Source organism: Mesoplodon mirus (genome assembly GCF_964341445.2).
Source record: "Mesoplodon mirus genome assembly, chromosome: 7".
Lineage (NCBI taxonomy): Eukaryota > Metazoa > Chordata > Mammalia > Artiodactyla > Ziphiidae > Mesoplodon > Mesoplodon mirus.
Window position 1 is genome coordinate 96,390,107 of NC_138983.1, and position 22,467 is coordinate 96,412,573.

Consider the following 22,467-nt stretch of genomic DNA (forward strand, 5'->3'; position numbering starts at 1 on the left):
TTGCATCCTGCTTTACTTAAATTAGACATTAACAGGCTAAAAGGGCAAGGATGAAGCAACATGTTTATAACATAGTTTTGCAAAGCTACTTAAAGGTGAAGGGTTGCAAGAACACAGACAGACACACCCTCGACATTTCACAACAATATTTTAAGGTAGGCCTTTTCTTTGGTTGATAGGGATGGAGGGACCTATTAATAAACATTTCTCCTATTTACTTTTGTCTTTATTGCTGTCTCATCAAACCCTCATTAAAAAACAGACATAAAACAAATAAGCATTCTGACTTTTGCCGAATAAGCACCAACAAGCTCACATCTTAAACAATGGACTTGGCAATGGCGATGAGACTGAGGATGCTTGGTCATTGCAACAGTGGCAGCAACACGACCTGCTTTGTTCCCTCTGTTGTGCACTGTGGAGTCTGAGTATAGAGAGAAGCCAGTGATACCATTAGGCCATTCCTTACACTCCTCTCCATGCTCTTTCACACTCAGGTTCTCTGGTCATCTCAGGGTAGTGAAAGACCACCAGGATGCTAATACCCTCTATCCACTCACACAACTTAATGCTTCTGACACTTGCAGAAATAACGTCGAATCTGAATTGGTGGTACCCAATAGAGTCACTAAGAATAATCCGTCAGACTCACCAAATCCAAATTCAGATTTAAAGGCCATCAAATTTTAAAGATAATGAAGATTTTAAGATTTCAATATTTATTATATATGGTCATATGTAAAAATTTAGAAAAGTAAAATTACATGTTTAGCTTTTTAATTATAAGCTATATTCACTGGAGAATTAATGCATTTTTAAAAGAATTCATTCTGAAAAGATTACATTAGCACTTTTTTTAAACCACTACCCTCAAAAATAAATTGTCATTGTTCACCCAAGTTTATCTATCTCTCATCTCAAGGAAGTGAGTTGTTCTTGGGGAAATTGCTTTCATCTAATTTGTGCTTTTCTGCAGTGGATCAAGCTGAAATGAAATGGGGCTGACATTCTTAACTATTATTACGCGCCCACATTTACCAGAATTACCTAATGATCAGTACCGAAGAGTTTTTTTTTTTTTTTTTTTTTTTTTTTCTTTTTGCGGTATGCGGGCCTCTCACTGTTGTGGCCTCTCCCGTTGCGGAGCACAGGCTCCGGATGCGCAGGCCCAGCGGCCATGGCTCACGGGCCCAGTCGCTCCGCGGCATATGGGATCCTCCCAGACCGGGGCACGAACCCGTATCCCCTGCATCGGCAGGCGGACTCTCTACCACTGCGCCACCAGGGAGGCCCCCGAAGAGTTTTATAATAAATAAATATGTAGGTACTGAGAGTCTCCACTGATAAAAGTTAGTTGAGACATGGCTGGTGATCCCGTAGAAGAGATATCTAGCTTATATTTCTTACATCATCTCCCTAGGAGAAAGCAATCCAGGATTGCAAAGCAAGGCATGAGACAGTAGCATTTGGTGTATTCTATAAACGTTTAGATTTCTCAGGAGCTCATTGGTATTATATACTGTGGTGAGCACTCAAATGTAAACTGTGACTTTAAAATAGTAAACTATCAAGACCGTAAAAATTCCTGCAACTTAAATGGTCAGTTTGGTATTTGGCTTTATTATAGGCATTTGCAAGATATTTATTAAACAACCAAATGAACCAATACCAGTTAATTTTGAAAACTGCCTTCCTAATACAAAAGAATTGCTATTCTGCACAAGTTCCTTGTGACTATTTTTGTAAGTGTGGTGGGAATGAATTATGGATGGCACTACCCTTTCTCCTGTTTCTTGTCTGAGGTTTTGGTAAGGTGCAAGTTAGAGGTGATGGACCTTAAAGTTTGAGCAGTTCAAGACACTCAACCAGTAAGAAAGGGAAAGACAAATACCGTACGCTAACACATATATATGTAATCTAAGAAAAAAAAATGTCATGAAGAACTTAGGGGTAAGACGGGAATAAAGACACAGACCTACTAGAGAATGGCCTTGAGGATATGGAGAGGGAGAAGGGTAAGCTGTGACAAAGTGAGAGAGTGGCATGGACATATATACCAAACGTAAAATAGAAGCTAGTGGGAAGCAGCCGCATAGCACAGGGAGATCAGCTCAGTGCTTTGTGACCACCTAGAGGCGTCGGAAAAGGAGGGTGGGAGGGAGGGAGATGCAAGAGGGAAGAGATATGGGAACATATGTATAACTGATTCATTTTGTTATAAGCCAGAAACTAACACACCATTGTAAAGCAATTGTATTCCAACAAAGATGAAAGAAAAAAAAAAAACAGTGAGTAGAATTCAAATAAGTACTAGTAGATATAAAAATAATAAAAAATAAATTTTGGCAACAAAATAAATAAATAAATAAACACACTCAACCAAGCACAGTCCATTTTCCCAGGACAAGAAAACATATGACATTACTCTTCTTTTTTCAACCACAATGGATTTGAACTTTCAGAAAATTGAAAATGCAAGATACAGATTTTATTGTTTTTAAGTAATTTATTTATTTATTTATTTCTGGTGGTGTTGGTTCTTCGTTGCTGTGCATGGGCTTTGTCTAGTTGTGGGGAGCTGGGGCTACTCTTCATTGCGGCGCGGGCTTCACATTGCGGTGGCTTCTCTTGTTGCAGAGCACGGGCTCTAGGGCACACCGGCTGCAGTAGTTGCGACGCACGGTCTCCGTAGTTGTGGCTTGCGGGCTCTAGAGCACAGGGTCAGTAGTTGTGGCACATGGGCTTAGTTGCTTTGCGGCATGTGGGATCTTCCCAGACCAGGGTTCGAACCCATGTCTCCTGCATTGGCAGGTAGATTCTTAACCACTGCGCCACCAGGGAAGCCCAAGATACAGATTTTCATAAGAAAATATTAGTCAACAGTTCTCTTATCTCTATGTCTTTTTCTATCTCATTGATTGTGAAGAATACACTCATAGAGAAAGCAAAATCTGCATCAGTTGAAAATTTTTTCCACCTGCATGCATGTTATAGTGGATGTGTAACATCTCCACAGGGTTTGTGAAATCACTATTTCACCACAAAAATTAAATATGACCCTAAAATGATCTGACACTAATTAGTCCATTGAATAAGGGGAGGAGGATTGGCATCTTGGTCATTGTTTAGAAGAAAAAAAAAATCATTAACCTGTTAGGCAAAATACTTGTCTTTAAAATATCCCTTAATAAATATAATAGAAAATGAAATAAAATGGCAGTACAGTGTTATGAAAGGAAAGCAATTGGGTTGATCTCAAAGTGAGTATAAAAATCAATGTTTTTTGTTTAGTTTGTTAATAATTTTATTCTTAGAGCTCTCAGGCAGCTAGCTTTTGGTCATTTTTAAGATCAATCGAAAAGTCTAAACATTATTTTTAAGGTATGCAGCTCACAAGGCCCTCCTCCCCTCCTTTCTCTCTTTCTTTTAATCTTTTAGTTTATTTTGGGGAGTTTTGGCTACCATTTATGTTCTAATCATGTTTTTCAGGAAGTGAATTTGAACTTTGAACCTCACCTAGTTTGAATCCTACCTCTATTGTTTTCTATCTCTATGACTTAGGGTAAGTTACTTAACCACTGTGAATTGTTTCTGGATATTTAAAACAGGAAAATCACAGGGTTGTTGCGAAGATTAAAGAAGATAACATAAAAGGGAACTTATTGCAGTGTTTGAGACATAGTAAGGGTTAGTAAACATTTCCAGTTTTTATCTTTCTAATTCTCGTGAGCAGTTTACAATGAGATCTCATTACCACAGATTTTCCCTAAAATTATGAACCTTTTCCCACCCCTCTCCATTTTAAAGCAAACCTTGAAATGACTGAACCTCATAGGAAGATGTCTCAATGCAGGTAATCCCAGTAGCAGGAGAGGTTGAAGCTACCACAATGCAAAGTTGTCAGGCTCTGATCTGGCAGTAGCTGTGGGAATTAGTCTTAGCTTCTATTTTTAACTCTGCAAGGAGTTGATTGGATGACCCGGGAGAACTCACGTGGCATCTTATTTTCTTTCTGAATTTCTTTCTGCATCTTCTTTTCTTTCTGAATTGTACCATTTGTCTAATCAGTCTTTTCACTGACTCATTATCAGAAATGATATCAAGGTTGTTGAATAAGGGTGTTGATTTCAGAAGTAATGTTATAGAAAATGGGAATTGTTCCCTTTCTTCAAAGCAATAGTTGACAATTTTATTTTATTTTTTTCTGATACAGTTTTGAAGTTCCTGGGAGAGGGCAACTTTAATTTATAAAGAGTTGTTAACATTCACTTCCTCTAACAAAAGCCTTTAAAGGTAATACTACTAATTATCTGCCTTGTACCCCAGTCTTTTTTTTTAAATATGTAACTGTTGAAGTTTTTTAATGTTAATCAGTATCATTAAGTTGTCCAGAAAGGAAAATTAATCTGTTACTCCATTGTACATCATATACGAAGGAATCTTCTTGGTATATGATATCTTTCTATTTGACTGAATCTCAATGAATTTAGAGAGTACATGTAAGAATTTTAATATTCAGAGTCTTATTCATAACCGTGCGCTACTGAGTAGATTCAATCACTAGCAACACCTTTAAACTGAAATCAAAAATAGAGCCTCAGTTAACGTGAAAACTTTAGTACCAGGAACACCTGCCTATGGAAACTGCACTGTTAGCACACAGATGAGCTTTAGGATGAGAACAGTTTTGGGGCCTCCCTGGTGGCGCAGTGGTTGAGAGTCCGCCTGCCGATGCAGGGGACGCGGGTTCGTGCCCCTGTCCGGGAGGATCCCACATGCCGCGGAGCGGCTGGGCCCGTGAGCCATGGCCGCTGGGCCTGCGCGTCCAGAGCCTGTGCTCCGCAACGGGAGAGGCCACAACAGTGAGAGGCCCACGTAATGCAAAAAAAAAACAACAATATTGTTGAGCTTGAAAAGCACATAATTTTACATTTTTTTCTTATTTGGCTTTTTATCATTATGTGGACCATTTAGGTCTAAGGAAACAAGTACAAAAACTGCCTAAAGCCTTCCATTTAATATGTAAGCCATAGTTGTCCACAAGAGAGAATTTTGTGGTTATCAACAACTCTAGCCAAATCGGCAATAATTTATTTCAGTTGGTAGAGTCTAATCATGTGTACCTAACTATGTTCTTTTTTTTTTTTTTTTTTTTTTTTTGCGGTATGCGGGCCTCTCACTGTTGTGGCCTCTCCCGTTGTGGAGCACAGGCTCCGGACGCGCAGGCCCAGCGGCCATGGCTCACGGGCCCAGCCGCTCCGCGGCATATGGGATCCTCCCAGACCGGGGCACGAACCCGTATCCCCTGCATCGGCAGGCGGACTCTCAACCACTGCGCCACCAGGGAGGCCCCCTAACTATGTTCTTTTAAGTAAAAAGTGTAAAACATTTTTAGTAGTAAGTTTGTCCTGAATTTCCAAGTCAATATTTTTAATCCCTGTTTGAATACTGAATTCATTAGCTATTCACCAAAGGCTTGAGGCATAGATTTTGGGCATAGTCTGCTTCTAAGAAGAGATGTAGCAAACAGTCTAAATTCCTGTTTGAAATATACATGTGCATACACATATATTATACAAAAATTTATAGACAAACATTTCCCGAATTACAATGGTTCGACTTAGCGATTTTTCAACTTTACCATGGTGTGAAAGTGATACTCGTTTAGTAGAAACTATAGTTTGAATTTTTTCATTTTTTCAAAGTCTACTTTGAATTTAGAGTAGAAACTATACTTTTCCCAGACTACTGATATGCAGCATGATGTTCTCTTGTGATGCTGGGCAGCAGCAGCAAGCCACTCCTCCCACTCAGCGACTCGATCACAACTGACACACTTACAACCGTTCTGGTTTTCACCTTCAGTACAGTATTCAATAAAACAAATGAGATATTCAACAGATTATTATAAAATAGGCTTTGTGTTAGATGATTTTGCCCAACTTTAGGCTAATGTGAGTGTTCTGAGCACATTTAAGGTAGACTAGGCTAAACTATGACGGTTGGTAGATTGGGTATACTACAAGCATTTACAATTTATGATATTTTCAATTGATGATGGGTTTATCAGGATGCAATGCCATAGTAAGTTCAGGAAGATGTGTGTTTTATGTGTATTATATATATTAATTATATTATCCAATTATGTGTATAAATATATATATGCATATATGTGCATGTATATATGTCTGCTTTCATGAACATTTGCCTTCTATTTCAAATATTTGATTATATTTTTTATTTTTTTATTTGGTTATATTTAAAATAAAGAGACAAGTTCTTGGAGAAGCATTTGAAGAATCTTTGTTTCCAGAGTCAAGTTTTGCAAAGAAAACTTATTTTTTCACTAGCTGTTTATTTTTCAATAGTTAAAAAAATATTTTTAAATTTCAAAGTGATTCTTTAATATATGAATACGAATATGTATTTACTTCAGGTGCTATATATGTTATTTATACATATGTGTATTTATATATATTTAAATGTTTTTAAACCTGATCTTACTGGGTTATGTCTACTATCCAATTATGTGAGAATAGTGATATTGTTGCCTTTCAGCTTGGAACATGCTTCTGTTTCATTTGATTATATTTTATCCATTAAGTGCTCTGGCCTTCCATTAGCTCTTTTGCTTTGAGGAATACATTTTATAGTGCATTAGAAATATTCTTCTCTTTTTCATGCCATAATTTTCCAGTGTCTCGCAAAATCGTAATTTGGAATGTTCTGACTTGAATAGTGTTTCAGAATAGAGACTTGTCCCTTTTGGAATCATCAGATCTGTTGGTTAGGTACAGTATTTCTTATTTTTTCTGTTGGGGAAAGGGAGGAAGGAAACTGCACTATGGAATGTTCCAGTTTTTTTTTTTTTTTTCTTACGCTTATACCAAAAAAATGCACTCTTCTAGTAAAACTAGAAACATGAGAGTGGCAGTTACATAGTTCCAAATTAGGACAACCTAATATACTGTAATTTTTTCAAGTAAGAGAATAACCCAGGTAGTATACTATTAACTAGATTTTTAAAAATAGCCATTTGTTGATGAATAATTCTATTCTTTTTCCATTCTTAGTTTCATAACATTTTTACACAAAGGTTTATATTAACAAATGCCATCAGTTGTATTGTTGGTTTCCTCCTGCTTTCTGATTAGTTCTATAATTTAAAAATGCTTAAAGTCCAGACTTCTCAACTAGAAAACGTAAGCACAGTAAAAGCAGTGTTTTTAAAATTAATTCTGGAATATATTTCTCTGGATGGTAAAGACATATAAGATTACAGATGTGTATGTTTGGATGCTTTATAAATAAAAGTAATATGATTAATAATAATAATCATGTATTAATTTATACTACCAGAAATTCCCTCTAAATACTTTCTAGGACACAAACATTTATGACATTTCTATATTGTTCTCATTCTATTATTTTAATGAAATATTATACAGGTAGTATTTCATAAAAACATTGCATCAAGTGTAAAACAAGTTTAGGAATTTTAATTTGTATGTAAATATACTAACTTCTGTTGAAATTGCTTAGGGTCAAAATTAATTTGAAGGTTATTACTGTTATTATTCTGGTTTTTATTAGCTGCTGTCTCAAATTAATTATAAAGACAAAAATATCCCTGGCTTCGAGTTTCTGCACTATTAATGACATACCGAGATGTCTCTTGGGTATCAGTAAATGATATATTTTAGAGCATAACTTACTAAATGACTTGCCAGTTGGCAGACCACCTTTGACAATAAAATATATTTGATAGTCTACCTTTGCAAATTCATTGTACCACACAGATGTGATCTTGGTAATTGACATATGACTATTAAGCTTCAATCATTCTCCATAATATTCCTATTACCAATTATTAACAGAATAAAGGGGAGATAACAATTCTATAGTATTTATTCAGATTTTTATTTAAAGTCAAGTATAATCTATATTTCTATAGTGCTTTTTTAATCTAACACCTCACTTAAGTAGAAGGAAGTGTTCTAGAGGTTTGTTATTAGCTTTTAAATGAAGTAATCTTTAACTATCTTTTATTTAAAAATACTAAAAAAAAGTTTCATGGTCTTTAATTAAATATAAATGTTGGAATTGTCTATGAAACTTTTGAAATGGCGAATCACATAAAAACATAGGGATATCCTTTAAAGCAGGGGTCCCCAACCCCCTGGCTGTGTTAGGAACTGGGCCGCACAGCAGGAGGTGGGCGGCGGGCGAGCGAGCGAAGTTTCATCTGCTGCTCCCCATGGCTCGCCATCGCTCCCATTACAGCCTGAACCAACTATCCTCCCCCGCCCACCCTGTTGGTGGAAAAATTGTCTTCCGGGAAACCGGTCCCTAGCTCCAAAACAGTTGGGGATCACTGCTTTAAAGCATATGAATTTCTAATATATTTATTTAGGTTATATATGCTGAACTTTTTTTTACATAATAGCTCATAGGTAACCTTCACTATTAAGTATTTTATGATGCTTAGAATCGGAAACAATACAGAAACTAACAAATTAAAATTGTTTTTTGTAAAATGTCAAGTGAGAAGAGAAGAATGTTAAATAATAAATACAGCATATTCACAACTTGGTTTTGAATATCACGCACATAGAGCAAAAAGACCCAAAGAAAATTTAAAAATTATTTATCAATGGTTAACTCCAGAAATAAGAGAGTCAGGGTGACCTTTACTTCCTCCCGTTCTCATTCTGTAGTTCCAAATTCATTGCACTATGTATGTGTTACTTTTAGAACTGTTTAAGAAGAAATGTGCCAGTTTGGATAATTTTTTTTTAACATCTAAACATTGCCGAGTATTGTTAAAATGTTCAGTTTTTATGTAGCTTTCTGGAAGATCTAGCTGGCCATAAAAAACTGAATATATTAGCGGAGGGGGAGTTTTCCCTCATCTTGAAATAATAATGATAAATAATATTTTTAAAGCATTAAATAATTTTCAAAGCACTTTTATGTACATTTTCTCCTCAGACCATCCTAACTCTCTAGAGTCGGTAGAAAAAGGATTATACTCATTTTGCCCAGGGTGGGGGTTGGAGGGTGGGAATTGAAATTCATGAAGTTTAGCAAATTGCCCATTTAAGCCGTACACAGTTATTAAGTGGCAGGGCCAGAATTCTAACCTGTTTCATGCCATGGCCAATCTAGTGCTTTCCTCTATGCTCTAGGAACTGGACATATTTAAGACGTAAGCACAAAAATGGAAATAGGTCTGAATCTTGCTCTAGTTGCAAATTTGCCTATAGACCTCACTGGAGCCTGAACCAGGAAAATCTATATGAATTTCTTTCTTCAACCCAAAGAAATGGCCATGTTAAATAATTCCTAGGTTTAATTTAAAAAAATCTTTACTGTCTGTTTTTTCACCATATTCCAGTTTGTGTATCTTGTGTCTATCAACTTCTCCAAAGAACCATGCTTCCTCCCTAAAGGATTGCATTGCTTAATAAACAAACATTGACAATTCTGATGCTAACCTGAATTAAATAATATACCAATCATTTATGAGATCCGCCTTAGTATTTTTACACTCCTGAAATATCATCTCTATAACCTGCTTTTTAAAATAGTCTGACACCTACCGAGTACTCTTTCACTTCCTACAAGAAATCAAGAAAAAGAAAGCATTTGTGTTTTTAATTTTAGTGAAGGGTTCTTGATTTAAGAATTAGTCATTTAGTATCATTTGAATTTCAAGTGTGCCTCAAGTACTTGAGGTTCTTTCTATATGACTTCTCCAGAGTTTCCACATATATATCATCATTAATTTCATCTTTCACTTGGGATTAGCACAAGAAAAGTTTTATTTACTACTATTTCTTAGTTTTCTTCATTTCGAATATTCAGTGCCTTGTCAAAAGTAATATTATAGTCTTATACTGTTCATTGATAACAGATAATAACAAGAAATTGTGATTCTGGTTTTCAGTTAAAAAAACAAAAGAGAAACTAAAGAAATAATTACTATAACAATGTTTTTCTCCATTTAGCTAATCAGATGTTCACATCAGTGAGTGTTAGATTTTGAGACTATGAATCCCAATACTAAATGTTTTATATATTCAGAGAAGTGAAAAATAATAATTATTATGCTTCCTCTGTGCTAAATACTATTTTAAAACCAGTGGGAATCCCCCCTCACAACAATCCTAAGAGGTAGGTACTGTTTGCACCTATTTTACAGCCAGACAAACTGAGGCACAGAATGATTAAATTATTCATGGTCACACAGCTAGTAAGGCACAGATACAGTATTTAAAATCAAGTCTGTTTTTGTGAGAGTCCACATTCCCAAGCCCTGTGATGAAAGCGTGTGATCCCTACTATTTGCTATATACCCATTTCCTTGCTTTGTGGAAAGAAAGGGAGTGAGGGAAGAGGAGGGAAAGGGAGGGAGGGAAAGAGGAAAAGCAGGCGGAATGGAGGGAGGCAGGAGAATTGTCAAAATTCTGCCAGCTTGTTGATACTGTGTGTTATTTCTTATAATAAGGTTGAAATTAAGGACTTGTAGAGATTTACATAGAATAAATAATTTTAAATTTCCTTAAGGGAAGTCTCTGGTAATATTATCAGATGGTGACAGCAAGTGAATTTCTGTTTAATTCTATTCCTAATTAAAATGCTACAGCAGGCTCATATTTGGAACAAACACAGTTCTGGTAATTCTCATAGTAATAATTCTACATTTTCTTAAATTTGTTATCATTTTTTTCACCCTCAACACTCTCAGCTTATTTAATTTTAGTACCTACTCTTTTTCAAAAGTCCATACATTTTAGTTAGGCTTAAATCATAGGAAAATTGAAGAAAGTTTAGAGCTTGTAACAGAAGGAAACCACCCCCTTCCCACCCCGAGCCCAGCTCTGTCCATTTCTATCAGAGCTACTCCACCAAGAATGGAGGAATTATTCTAATTGGTCAGATTTAGGACACATTCTATTACATAGGGTGACTGTATTTGTTTAGAGGTACACAGCAACAGTTCCACATTTCTTCTTGTCCGTTGCCTGGTCCTGTGAAAGCAGGTAAGTGGTGTGAAGATCCTCAAAACCTAGACCTCAGTCTCGTTTCTGTTCCATTCCGTTCCACCAGGGTGAGCTTAATCCAGCAGAAGAGTGAGCTTTTCTGTGTTTCGCCGGATGGTTCCATGCAGATGAGTCAAGTTCCATTTTGAGCCTGGAAAATCTTGCATGCTCTCTCATCAACTTCTTCCTTTTCTGAGTGTGTACTCAGAAAATGGTAACATGCCCCCAGTAAGCCTTTACCACAGCTCTGACTCAGGGTTATTAGGAAGTAATTCCAAATCTCAGACATGTTCTGTATTTTAATCAACAGATAATTTGTACTTATAGTTAACATTTTCTCTGGATTATTCACGTGTTCTTATGCAGTTGGAACCTATTTCTGTCTTCAGGTGCTTAAAGCTAGGATGAGTATGGATTTTAATCAAGATAATTTAGAAATTTTATGAAGTGTTTCTTATGTGGCAGGCACTGTTCTAGGTACTGGTGATAGAGTGTTAAACAGAGTGGTTACAATCCACACTCTAAGCAAGGGTACTTAACATGAAAATTCCAGTAGGAAAGATGTACAGAAATCATACGCAAAAATCAAGAGTCAGTTTAATATTCATGGTTGGCATCTTGGGGATAGAAGAAATCTAACACAAGGAGTTTTACAAGACTGATGATATTATAGTCACTTCAGTTGAACTTTGTTTTATTTAAAACAAGCAACTTTTTTTCAAACCAAGTAAAAAAATGGACAGTAATTGTGCAACTTTATAGCTCCTTATTTAGTAAAGAGAGGGTGCTTTGACTTGTGATATGAGGCAATTTCAGTATTTTGATAAACTAACCTTCAGCATTTTAGAAATTAAGCTTTTTCATTGATGGAAATTCTAATATTTGCCCATCAGTTTTTATTTCATGCCTCCGAAATTAGATTAAATTTTCCAATTTTAAGTGGAAAACTGGCATATTATCTGTTGACACTACGGTTCGAAGTTTTATCCTAAGAAAAGGTGGGTGCGAGGAATCCCCAGCTCAAAATCCTATCCAATTTTGAATTCTGAAAGTCTTTTTTTTGATTGATTAGTAGATGTTGGTATCACATCATTTGCAATGACAGAGGACATTGTCAAGTTGTTATTAGCATTCATTGCAGCACCGGCTTCTGAGAATGTAGTAGTTTTTTTGTTTTTTGTGGGTTTTTTTGCGGTACGCGAGCCTCTCACTGTTGTGGCCCCTCCCGTTGCGGAGCACAGGCTCCGGACGCGCAGGCCCAGCGGCCATGGCTCACGGGCCCAGCCACTCGGCGGCACGTGGGATCCTCCCGTACCGGGGCACGAACCCGCGTCCCCTTCATCGACAGGCGGACTCTCAACCACTGTGCCACCAGGGAAGTCCTGTAGTAGTTTCTTTTAAACCACGTTTTCTCCTCTTGATCCATGACTCCAACTCTAAAAATATCTTGACTCATTCCTACATCATACATTCAAGAAATAATTACTGATCGCATATACTATTCCACATACCAGGCTGGTCACTAGGGAGTCAAAATGACTAAGACACAGGCTTGGCTGTCAAGGAGACCCCAATGTAGTGAACCTTTGCTTCTTTCTCTTCAAGTGGCATTGATCCTGTGTAATCAGAAGTAATAGGGAATTAAGTAGCATTCATATTGTAATTCAGTGTAGATTGAGCCAGATGATTTTCCCAAATCAGGTTTAATCAGAGATAGGGCAAGAGTGTTCTTAGGGATTTTTCCTTGATGAGCATTGTTAACTATCCTTGAGATGCAATAATAGACGTCAGTGAGTAATTTATCAATTTGGTTTCCTATGGGAACCAAGATGAAGGAGGTTTTCTCCTTTAGTGATTGACTTTCTACAGAGATAGCAAAGGCGCTTCAACTTTCCCAGACAAGCAATCACCAGTAAACAGCAGTGATGGTAGATGTGGGTTATTTACTACCATGGGGTTGAGAATATTAGTGAGCTGCATTTTGCCCACTTGTCAAACATTTTGACATCTTGGAACAGAAAGTGTTATTTAAATATAAAAAGCATTTTCTGATGAATTGCTGTTAGTCATCCCTATGAGGAAATGACCTATTAAGTAATAGATCGGGAATAAGATTGATTTCTGCTAAAGAGTGCTTAAAGTAGCTACATGTTTCAATTTGTGGGGTTTTTTCAACCATTTGTGAGTTACCACAGTAAAAACCCCCTATAAAAAGCTATCTGAATTTACTTTCCAGCATTCTTTCCTGGGCTTTCTCTCTCTTTCCCCCTCTCCCTCTCTCTCAGATCAGAAGGAGAGCAAGGGGTCTCAAGCTTTAGTGAGAATCAGAAGGCTTGTCAAAACAATGATTTCCGGAGCCTCAGCTGGGACTTTGCATTTCTAACAAGTTTCTAGGAGAAACTTCTGCTGCTGTTACATATTTGATGAACCACTGCTCAAGTAAAAGGAATGGGAATTTAGGAAGTAGAAAGATGGAGAGCTATGAAAAGCTGAAGTCAGCCTCTGATCTTCTTCACCAAGCTGCCCAAGCTATTGGGAAGATAATCACTACTGCCCCAGGGAAGCGTATTGAAAGTCACACCAATTAGAATGGGCATCATCAGAAAATCTACAAGCAACAAATGCTGGAGAGGGTGTGGAGAAAAGGGAATCCTCTTGCACTGTTGGTGGGAATGTAAATTGATACAACCACTATGGAGAACAGTATGGAGGTTCCTTAAAAAACTAAAAATAGAACTACCATATGACCCAGCAATCCCACTACTGCTGGCACATACCCAGAGAAAACCATAATTCAAAAAGACACGTGCACCCCAATGTTCATTGCAGCACTATTTACAATAGCCAGGTCATGGAAGCAACCTAAATGCCCACTGACAGACGAATGGATAAAAAAGACATAGTACATATATAAAATGGAATGAACTTGGGTCATTTGTAGAGATGTGGATGGACCTAGAGACTGTCATACAGAGTGAAGTAAGTCAGAAAGAGAAAAACAAATATCGTAAATTAACACATATATGTAGAATCTAGAAAAATGGTACAGATGAACCGGTTTGCAAGGCAGAAATAGAGACATAGATGTAGAGAAAAAACGTATGAACACCACGGGGGGAAAGCGGGGCAAGGGTGGTGGTGGTGGGATGAATTGGGAGATTGGGATTGACATGTATACACTAATATGTAGAAAATAGATAACTAATAAGAACTTGCTGTATAAATAAATTAATTTAATTTAATTAAAAAAATAATAATTGGCCTTCCTCTGAGTAAGTGATTGGCCGAGGGCATCATGTAGAATACTCTTGACTGTCCTACTCTTAAGCCCAGGTTTGCCGTGAATGAGCCATTTAACCTCTCTTTACCCCAGTCTTTCTCAGATTCAAAATAGTAATGGTAATTTCCCTTCCCTCTTGTTAAAAAACAAGACAAAACAAAAACTATGCAAATCCTGATGGTGCTTTTCCTTTGTGGAAAATTCTTTGGATTTATCCATCTATTACTCTGATGTAGTAAAGAAGAAATTTAGCAAAATTTCTCTCTGTCCATAAAGATTTTAGGCTTTTAAGCTTAACTCTTCAGCAAAAACTACCAAATGCCTATTCTCCACTGCCTGGGCCTAGACATTTCCTTGATTCTGTCTAAGAGGTGGGGAGCCACAAGGGAACAAGTACTTAAAGAGACTCTAAAAAGCCCTATCTTTTCTGCACCCCCTTCGCCACCACCGGCTCTCCAGTTTATCCACTGCTCTTCTCACTCTTGCCACACCAGGAACACCAGCCTCTTAGTTTGTACTTTCAACACTCAACGTTCTCCCATCCAAAGGCCCTTGCATTTACGATTTCATCTTCTGGAAATGTTCTAGAAAAGTAATCCATACACATATAAATAGAATATGATACTAGAGGTTATGATAATAGATAGGATACGACTACCTTCAAGTCTCTGGTCAGATGTCACCACATCAGGGAGACCTTGATCATCCTATAAAAAACAGCTGTTGTGCATCCCCATGCAGGTGCACACATTAACCTACACATGCTCTATGGGGCATGTGTAGTTGGGCTCTATGGGGCCCAACTGTCGAACAATAATCAGTATGGAGGCTGCAGAGAACAAAGTTTTATTTGGGGTCTTGATAATTGCAATCCTGGAGACACAGATTCAGGTAAAACCCAGAGATGCTCTGTGGAAGAGAAAGAGTCAGGGACTTATAAAGATAAAAGGTACAAGGTTGTTAAAGCTGTCTGTCAGGGATTATGATTGACTGTGACGCAGGAAAGGAAATATTTGTCCTTAAGGGATTCTCTGTCACAAGTTATTTTAGGGTAAGAGTCCGGTAAGTATCTTGAGTTTCTGGAACGTGGACAGATGCTCTGGATGCCTGTGTCAAAGCAATAGGTAGTCAAAGTTCAGATTCCATCTCGGCTGAGATGTGCCTAAGTCACACTTCCTCAGTGGCTTCCTCAGAGGCTCCATGTGAGAGAGCTCTCCCTACCAGTAATGACTCCATTTCTATTTTCCTTTCACACAACTTACCTTCACTCCTCAGATGTGTTGGGAACTGATAAGCATATTCTCACCGTAGTACTTGTTGTCGCTCACTTGCATTAAAGTGGACCATAGCCAACATGAATAACTGATTATTGAGTTTTGTTGTATTTTTCTCAAATTCAGAGTTATTTATTTTAAAGCATCAGTAAGCAAACTATGGCCTAAAGGTGAAATCTCTTCTTGAGCTAAGAATGGTTATTACATTTTGAAAAGGTTGTAAGAAAAGAAAAAGAAAAAAGGAAAAAAAGAAAGAATATGTGTTACAGACCTATGTAGCTCATAAAGACAAAAATATTTATTACCTGGAGGGCTTAAATTTAAGGGGATAAAGTTGATATTCACATTCATTATATATATATATGAATATAATAAATATATTATGAATAACAACTGAATATAATAAATGTATATAATGAATGTGAAGGTTTATATATACACAGTTAAGTATAAGAGAACAATTTTGTCTTACACATTGTAGGATTTCACGCCCTAAAGGGTGGATTTCTCGATAAGAGAAAGAGAAGATATATATTTACCAGTTCATAGTTTATTGAGGACAAGAAGGAGGAGGATAGAGGCAAGTTCACTTCATTTTTGCAATGACAACATTACAGAGGAAAATGAAGTAAAAAATGTGAAACAGAAGCCTGATTGTGGAAGATGCATGAAGGGAATGAATAAGGCAATGAAAGGGGATAAACTACTTTGAGAGCTCTGATGCCAGGAGGAAAGTGGCAAGTAGTCATGTATGTCCCTGCAGGTATTTGTAGGTTGTCTTCCACTCTGAGATTTCTCTGCTGCTGACCCTCCCCTAAACAAGTGTCAGAGAGGATTGGAGCTCTGTCTTCACAGCGCTTGCTGACTTTTCAAGAGAAACATTGTACAGATAGACCCACAGACATACTGAAATAGATATCCACAGCTCTGCTGGATGTGTAGTATTTAGCTTCTTCAGTCTGTGTGTGAAACACTTCTAACCTGTTTCCCCTACTCCAGTGCCCACAGGGCCACCAGTTTTCAACCTGTTTTCTCTGTCCTGTTAAACACACCTCTTTTTCTAGCAGCTGAATGGGAAGGAGGACCCCCGTTTCAGTTGTTATCTTCCTCGAAACTGTTCATTCTAAACGAATTCTCACATTTCCCTTCAGAATCTATCTACCATCTCCCTCTATGTCCAAACTCCTCCTGATAGACAAATTTATTGAGCGCTTAAATGTATACCAATTACCATTTGTCAGTGGCATTTAACCCTCACAAATATTATCCACATTACACAGTTAAATACTGAGACTTAGAGAAAGTTAGAAACTTGCCAAAAGTTGCAAACTTAACAAGTGACATGTCTAGGATTCAGGCACAAAAGATTTGAGCCCAGAGGCCATGCTCTTAACCATGAAGTTAAACCCTCTAGGAAGAAGTTAACACCTGTTCAAGGGAAATGGAGGGTCCATACTAGCTCCCTTATTTATACCAGCCGCCAGAGGGGAAAGTTTAACAGAAAAGTGCTCCCATTTAATTTTTCTATTTCTTTAACCACTGAATTAAACAATAACACATCCTCCTTAAATGTAATCTCTCTTTGATTCAAGCTTTCTGATTATTTCAGAAACTTCAGTGAATAGTTGATATCTTCATAATTGTTTTCTTTAATTTCAGAACTTTGTGAGAAGGATAATGCTATTTTCTTTTAAGAGATTAGATAATTTTGTAATTTTCTATGCTAAAAAGTATACTTACAGTATATATAAAATTCGATGTATTTAACGTGTACTTTTGTTAAAGCATTGTAAAATAACAACTGAATTGTACTCAAATAAATACATCGTTTTCCTCAACATTGACTTAATGTGCACTATAGTTCATATTTTTTCTGATTAGTTCAGAGTTATCAAATTAGAGAATTATCATTTTGAGACTGGTTTTTACTAACTCTAACTGCCATGTTCCTAATGAATAAACTAAGCTTTATTTATCCTTAATATTTTCTGACCTCTTCACTTCAGTTGAAATCTGGATTGTTTCAAATGATTGCCCTACCATCTCCACCACAAATTTAGCTTTCTCTTTCTCTAATATAAGAAGAGCCAGCCTGCTTCTTACATGTCTGCCACTTTCTGATTATTATTCTATGATCTCTGCATTCCCCTAATTTTAACTTACTGTTAGGAAGTAAAGTTGGCCCTCTCTCTATGCAAACCACTCCTGTATCCTCAGAACCAGTGCCCACTTCTACTTTCCTGAACGAGGTCAACTACAGTTCACCAAGCTTACCATTTTTTAATTTTAATTAATTAATTAAAATAAATTAATTTTATTGAAGTATAGTTGATTTACAGTGTGTTAGTTTTAGGTATACAGCAAAGTGATTCAGTTATACATATACATATATCTATTCTTTTTCAGATTCTTTGCTCATATAGGTTCTCATAGACCAAGCTTACCAATTTTATAGTTTCATTGCCTGTCTGCATCTATGCCATGACCTCATTTCTCATTCACGTCTCAAAATTAAACTTTCAGAACTCTACTGCAACAACGATCAGTGGTCTACTGAACTTGTATAAGATGACCAGAAGTTGAAGTATTGTAAACATTACTAATATAAAAGTCCAACTACTGTCTGTTCTGCAAATGAATATATATTTAATACTAAATATATGTTTAATACTAAAAGTTTCACCATGGTAGTGTGAGTCTTTCCAAAATTTATTACATTCCTATTATATGCCAAGCACTGACTTACTCTTTGATTTCATTTTTCCCCCAATTTTGTTTTCCAAACACAGAATGACAACTTGGTGAAAAAAACCCTGCGGCATATACCAAATACCAAGATGTGCATCCTCTGCCCATCCTCATTTCTGTATTCCCACTCATCCCATCGTAATTAGATTCTGCCACTTTTCTCCTGAGCCCTATAATAGTCTCATGTCTACTCACTTCCCATCTCTTCCCCGTCTTTTAATCTCAAATGCCGTTCATACATACAGAACGTCACCTGAATGATGTTCATAACTGATGGCTGCTTGCTTTCTTAAGAATGCTTAAAAGATGCAGTGTTGGAAGAGAAAGCTGTCACCACCTGCTGACTTGTGCCCAAAGTCTCCGAGGCGGAAACTTCTGCTTTCATAAATGGGGAGGCCCAGCACAGAAGTGAAATGAAGAAGTGCCATAAAAGAGCTTATGAGCCTTTTAAAGACTTCCCAGGAGATATACACACACACATACATGTACACAAGATGTTCAGTGTGATTTCAGAGAAATTCTCAGAGACCTCATATGTCTCGAACACTGGGTAAGACCTCTGCTTCCAGACGTTCTAAAATTTATTCTTGAATAATGCAACCCAGAGAGCGGTGTACTTGGACCAAATTACTTATATCCCTTATAGTATTATTTCTGGCAAATTACCCCATCTGCTTTTGGCTTGCATAACAGACAATTGCAAGAATTTCTTTTCTATCTATTGGTAGAGGTCCTCTTCCATCACATCCTTTATACAAAGACTATATAAATGCACATAATGTCTTACATATTATTTCATAGGTTTAAGAGATACTTGGTGTCCAATGTAGAATAACATGGACTATGGGCTAACAATGTTCTCTAAAGAATAAAGTAGTTCTTTGTAAACTAGACTGTTTATATATTTCATACACACTCTGTTTCCCAGTTATTCTCTCTTATCACTTAATAAATTCTTTTGATGTCTTTTCTATATCATTTGTACTAAAGTGAAACAAAGCGAGATGTTTTTGATTGCTCCATACCTGGACAAAAGTGTTAGAATGGAAGCCTAGAGGCTGCTATGGTGGTAGCAATCATAATGAAAATGAGAGAACGCCTAAATGGATGTGGTTTTCCTGCTTCAATTACCTGGAGATTGTTTTCCAGTGCTGACACCAGGATGTTCTGAATTTGCTTTAGTGAAAGGAATGAGTGTTTCCTCTACAGTTTTAATTATAATTTTGTTTCCTCTAAAATTGCTATATAATTTCATTGACCATTGAGTTAATACAAAGTGAACTCCTTGGCCTGGCCCTCCAGGCACTCCAACTGTTCTAACCTATCCCTGCTGTTCCATCACCTCCCCTTCTCCTACACATGGGCCTGTGCTGCCATCAAACTGCACAAACCTCTCTTCTCTCAAGTGCTGGGGAGTTTTCTAATCTCTGTCACTTTTCATTCTGCTGATTATGTCAGGAATTGGATTTTCTTAGATGTGATGCATATTAAATCTACTTTCCATGTATAACATGTTTGTATAGTTAATAAATTTGACAAAAAAATTATTAAATGATACCTAATGATGACTACGTTACAAAATCATATATATATATGCCTTTTCATATATATCCATGTCTTTCAACACTAACCTCACCCTCTACATTCTCATAATACTTAAAATATGCTTGCCTTATGTTTTCCAGGCCATTGCACGTGGTGCTCTCTTTGCCTGGAGTTCTCTCCTTCCTCCGTTCTTCTACTTGCCACCACTTCCCCATGTAATGACCCGATTTGGAGAAGACTTGTTTCTGCCCCTCTTATGGGTTCCCTTAGTACCCTATTCTAAGTTCTATTAATTCAGACTGCATTGTAACTCCCTGTTCATTGTCTTCATCATTGTGTCCCCAATGCGTATACAGCACCTAAGGTTTGGAAAGTACTCAAATAAATGAAAGTTGGTGACATTGAAATACATGTATAACTGGTTTAGAAGAGTTAAATGATCATTGTTATTGAAAGGCATAAAGATACTTACGCCTTTGACCCAGTAATCCAGGAGTCAAAAATTCACATGCTTTCAGGGTCAAGCAAGTAATCTAAATGTGCCATGTTGGCCTGGGGGGGGGAAGGCAATAGGAATACGGGTTACTGTACTTGCCTCACCTAAACACATTCAGATTTACACTTTTATAAATACTGTCGATACAAGCCAAACAACCATAACCCCTGTCTCATTCAAAGAAACAATTCTGTAGAGGAAAAAAATATTCATCATAATGTTATTTGTGAATCTATCTGTAATAAGGAAAAAATGAAGACAAATGGCTAGTAATAGGAATCTGATTAAATTAAATATAGATTGTATCCATTAAATATCATATATTCTTTAACATTAAAATAATCCCCCAATTGTAATATATGAAAAATGCTTTCGTTATTGGAAATAGTGAAGGAATAACACAAAACCCTGTGTTTGCTGTAATTGCAACCATGTAAAAATGTACATCCTTGTTTAAAAAAAAGGATTAATCAAAATGAAGATAACTATGTTAGGGTGTTCAAAATAGAAATGATTTTTGTAAAGTGCAGCATTTAATAATGCCGTCATTTTTCCAATCCCAGTCTCTGGAGAAAACTTTGGCAATATCTCTTGGAGACTTAGAAGATGATACCTAGCAAGCAGAACCAGGTTACTTTGGGTAAAAGCTGAAGAATATGAATTGTGGGCTGAGCTACAAATAACATTGTCATAGCAACCTCCAAAGATTTCATAGAAAAGGCATGACTTGGATTTCTCTTTTTTTTTTTTTTTTAAGGAAAATGACTAACAAGATCCCTTTTGAAACAGTTCTGATACAGTGAGGGATAAGATACAATAAGTTTGATAAAGAGTTTTGTTGAGAACTTGGGATAAACTGGCATAACCTTGAGATCAGAAGTGAGACTCCCTAGTGTAGCCTTAGCACATTATTTTGTGTGTGTGTATTGATTAGTTTTCAGTGCCGTAACACGTATGTGATGCCAATCTGCCTTCCATGCAGATAATATTTACTTAATAATAAAATATTAAGAACAATATAATAATTCTATAATGATAATAATGGTTATTATAAGTAAAAAAGTTCAATTCTCCTTGTTAAGAGACATTTCATATATTTCTCTGATTCTTTATAATGAAGGCTTGATTATCTGTTCTCAGGGTTCTTCTGTGATACTATATATAACCTCCTGGAAACAGGACTGTGGAAATACTGATAGTATCAACGGAAATCATTGTAACTTCTTCCTTGGAAAGGGCGTATTCCATCAGTCTCATTGCCTCATTTGTTAAGCTGAATCGCCATCCTCAGTGAGAGATCATTTCAGTGTCCAAACTTCCTGCAAGGATTTATGTATTAAGCCCATTCTGTTTGAGTTGAGACCAGGAGTGTCCCGTAGGTTATTTTATGAACCCAGGTTTCCTGTAGTTTGCAAAAGCTGGCCCAGCCCACTGGCAGAAAATCTGCTTCTGATAGCATAGTCCTGTGGGAACAACTTTGGTATCTTGCACAGATAAGCAGCCTTGATATAGGTCCATGTGGTTAAGGAGGAAGACATTGTCAGTAATTACTTTTACGGGGGATATTCTAGTTAGCAATTTTTTTCCAGTTCGAGGTAAACATGTAAGTCTGGGCTTATCATAAATAGCAATATATGCAAAGTATCATTCTCAGACTACACACACATTTTTGACTCTAGCTTTCTGTGTAACGTTAGAGAAACAAACAAACAAAAAAGCATAGTCAGATCACCTGTGACCTCAAAGTAAGGAGCTGTGTGGCAGCATCAGGAGGCATAATGAGTGAAGCCAGAATTCACAAGCAGCGGGCGGAGTGGGAAACCCCTGCGGTTCAGGCCTGACCATTGAAACTGGCACCTGATTGCCCTTACAAGTACTACCTGTTCGCTCAGTTCTTGAAACAATCAAATATGTACCGTAAATATCATGGTTCTGCTAACACCTTTTGTATGTTTTCTGAAGTCACTGGTAGAACTAACCTTTTTAACCATCTGCTGAGAACAGAAGTCACGTTATAAGTCAAGTGGAACTTTGAGTTCGATTTCCATTTCTAAACATTTGATCACAAAATTAAACCTC

At 36.8% G+C, this 22,467-nt stretch overlaps 1 long non-coding RNA gene across 1 annotated transcript in view; it reads left to right on the forward strand.

The window, feature by feature from the left end:
• Window positions 1-18,733, forward strand: part of LOC309807711 — a 29,684-nt gene extending 10,951 nt beyond the window's left edge. Inside the window, exons 2-3 of the long non-coding RNA XR_014294652.1 lie at window positions 18,123-18,188; window positions 18,389-18,733. This is a non-coding gene — a long non-coding RNA (uncharacterized lncRNA). The remainder of the gene's footprint in view (window positions 1-18,122; window positions 18,189-18,388) is intronic.
• Window positions 18,734-22,467: the final 3,734 nt, after the last annotated feature.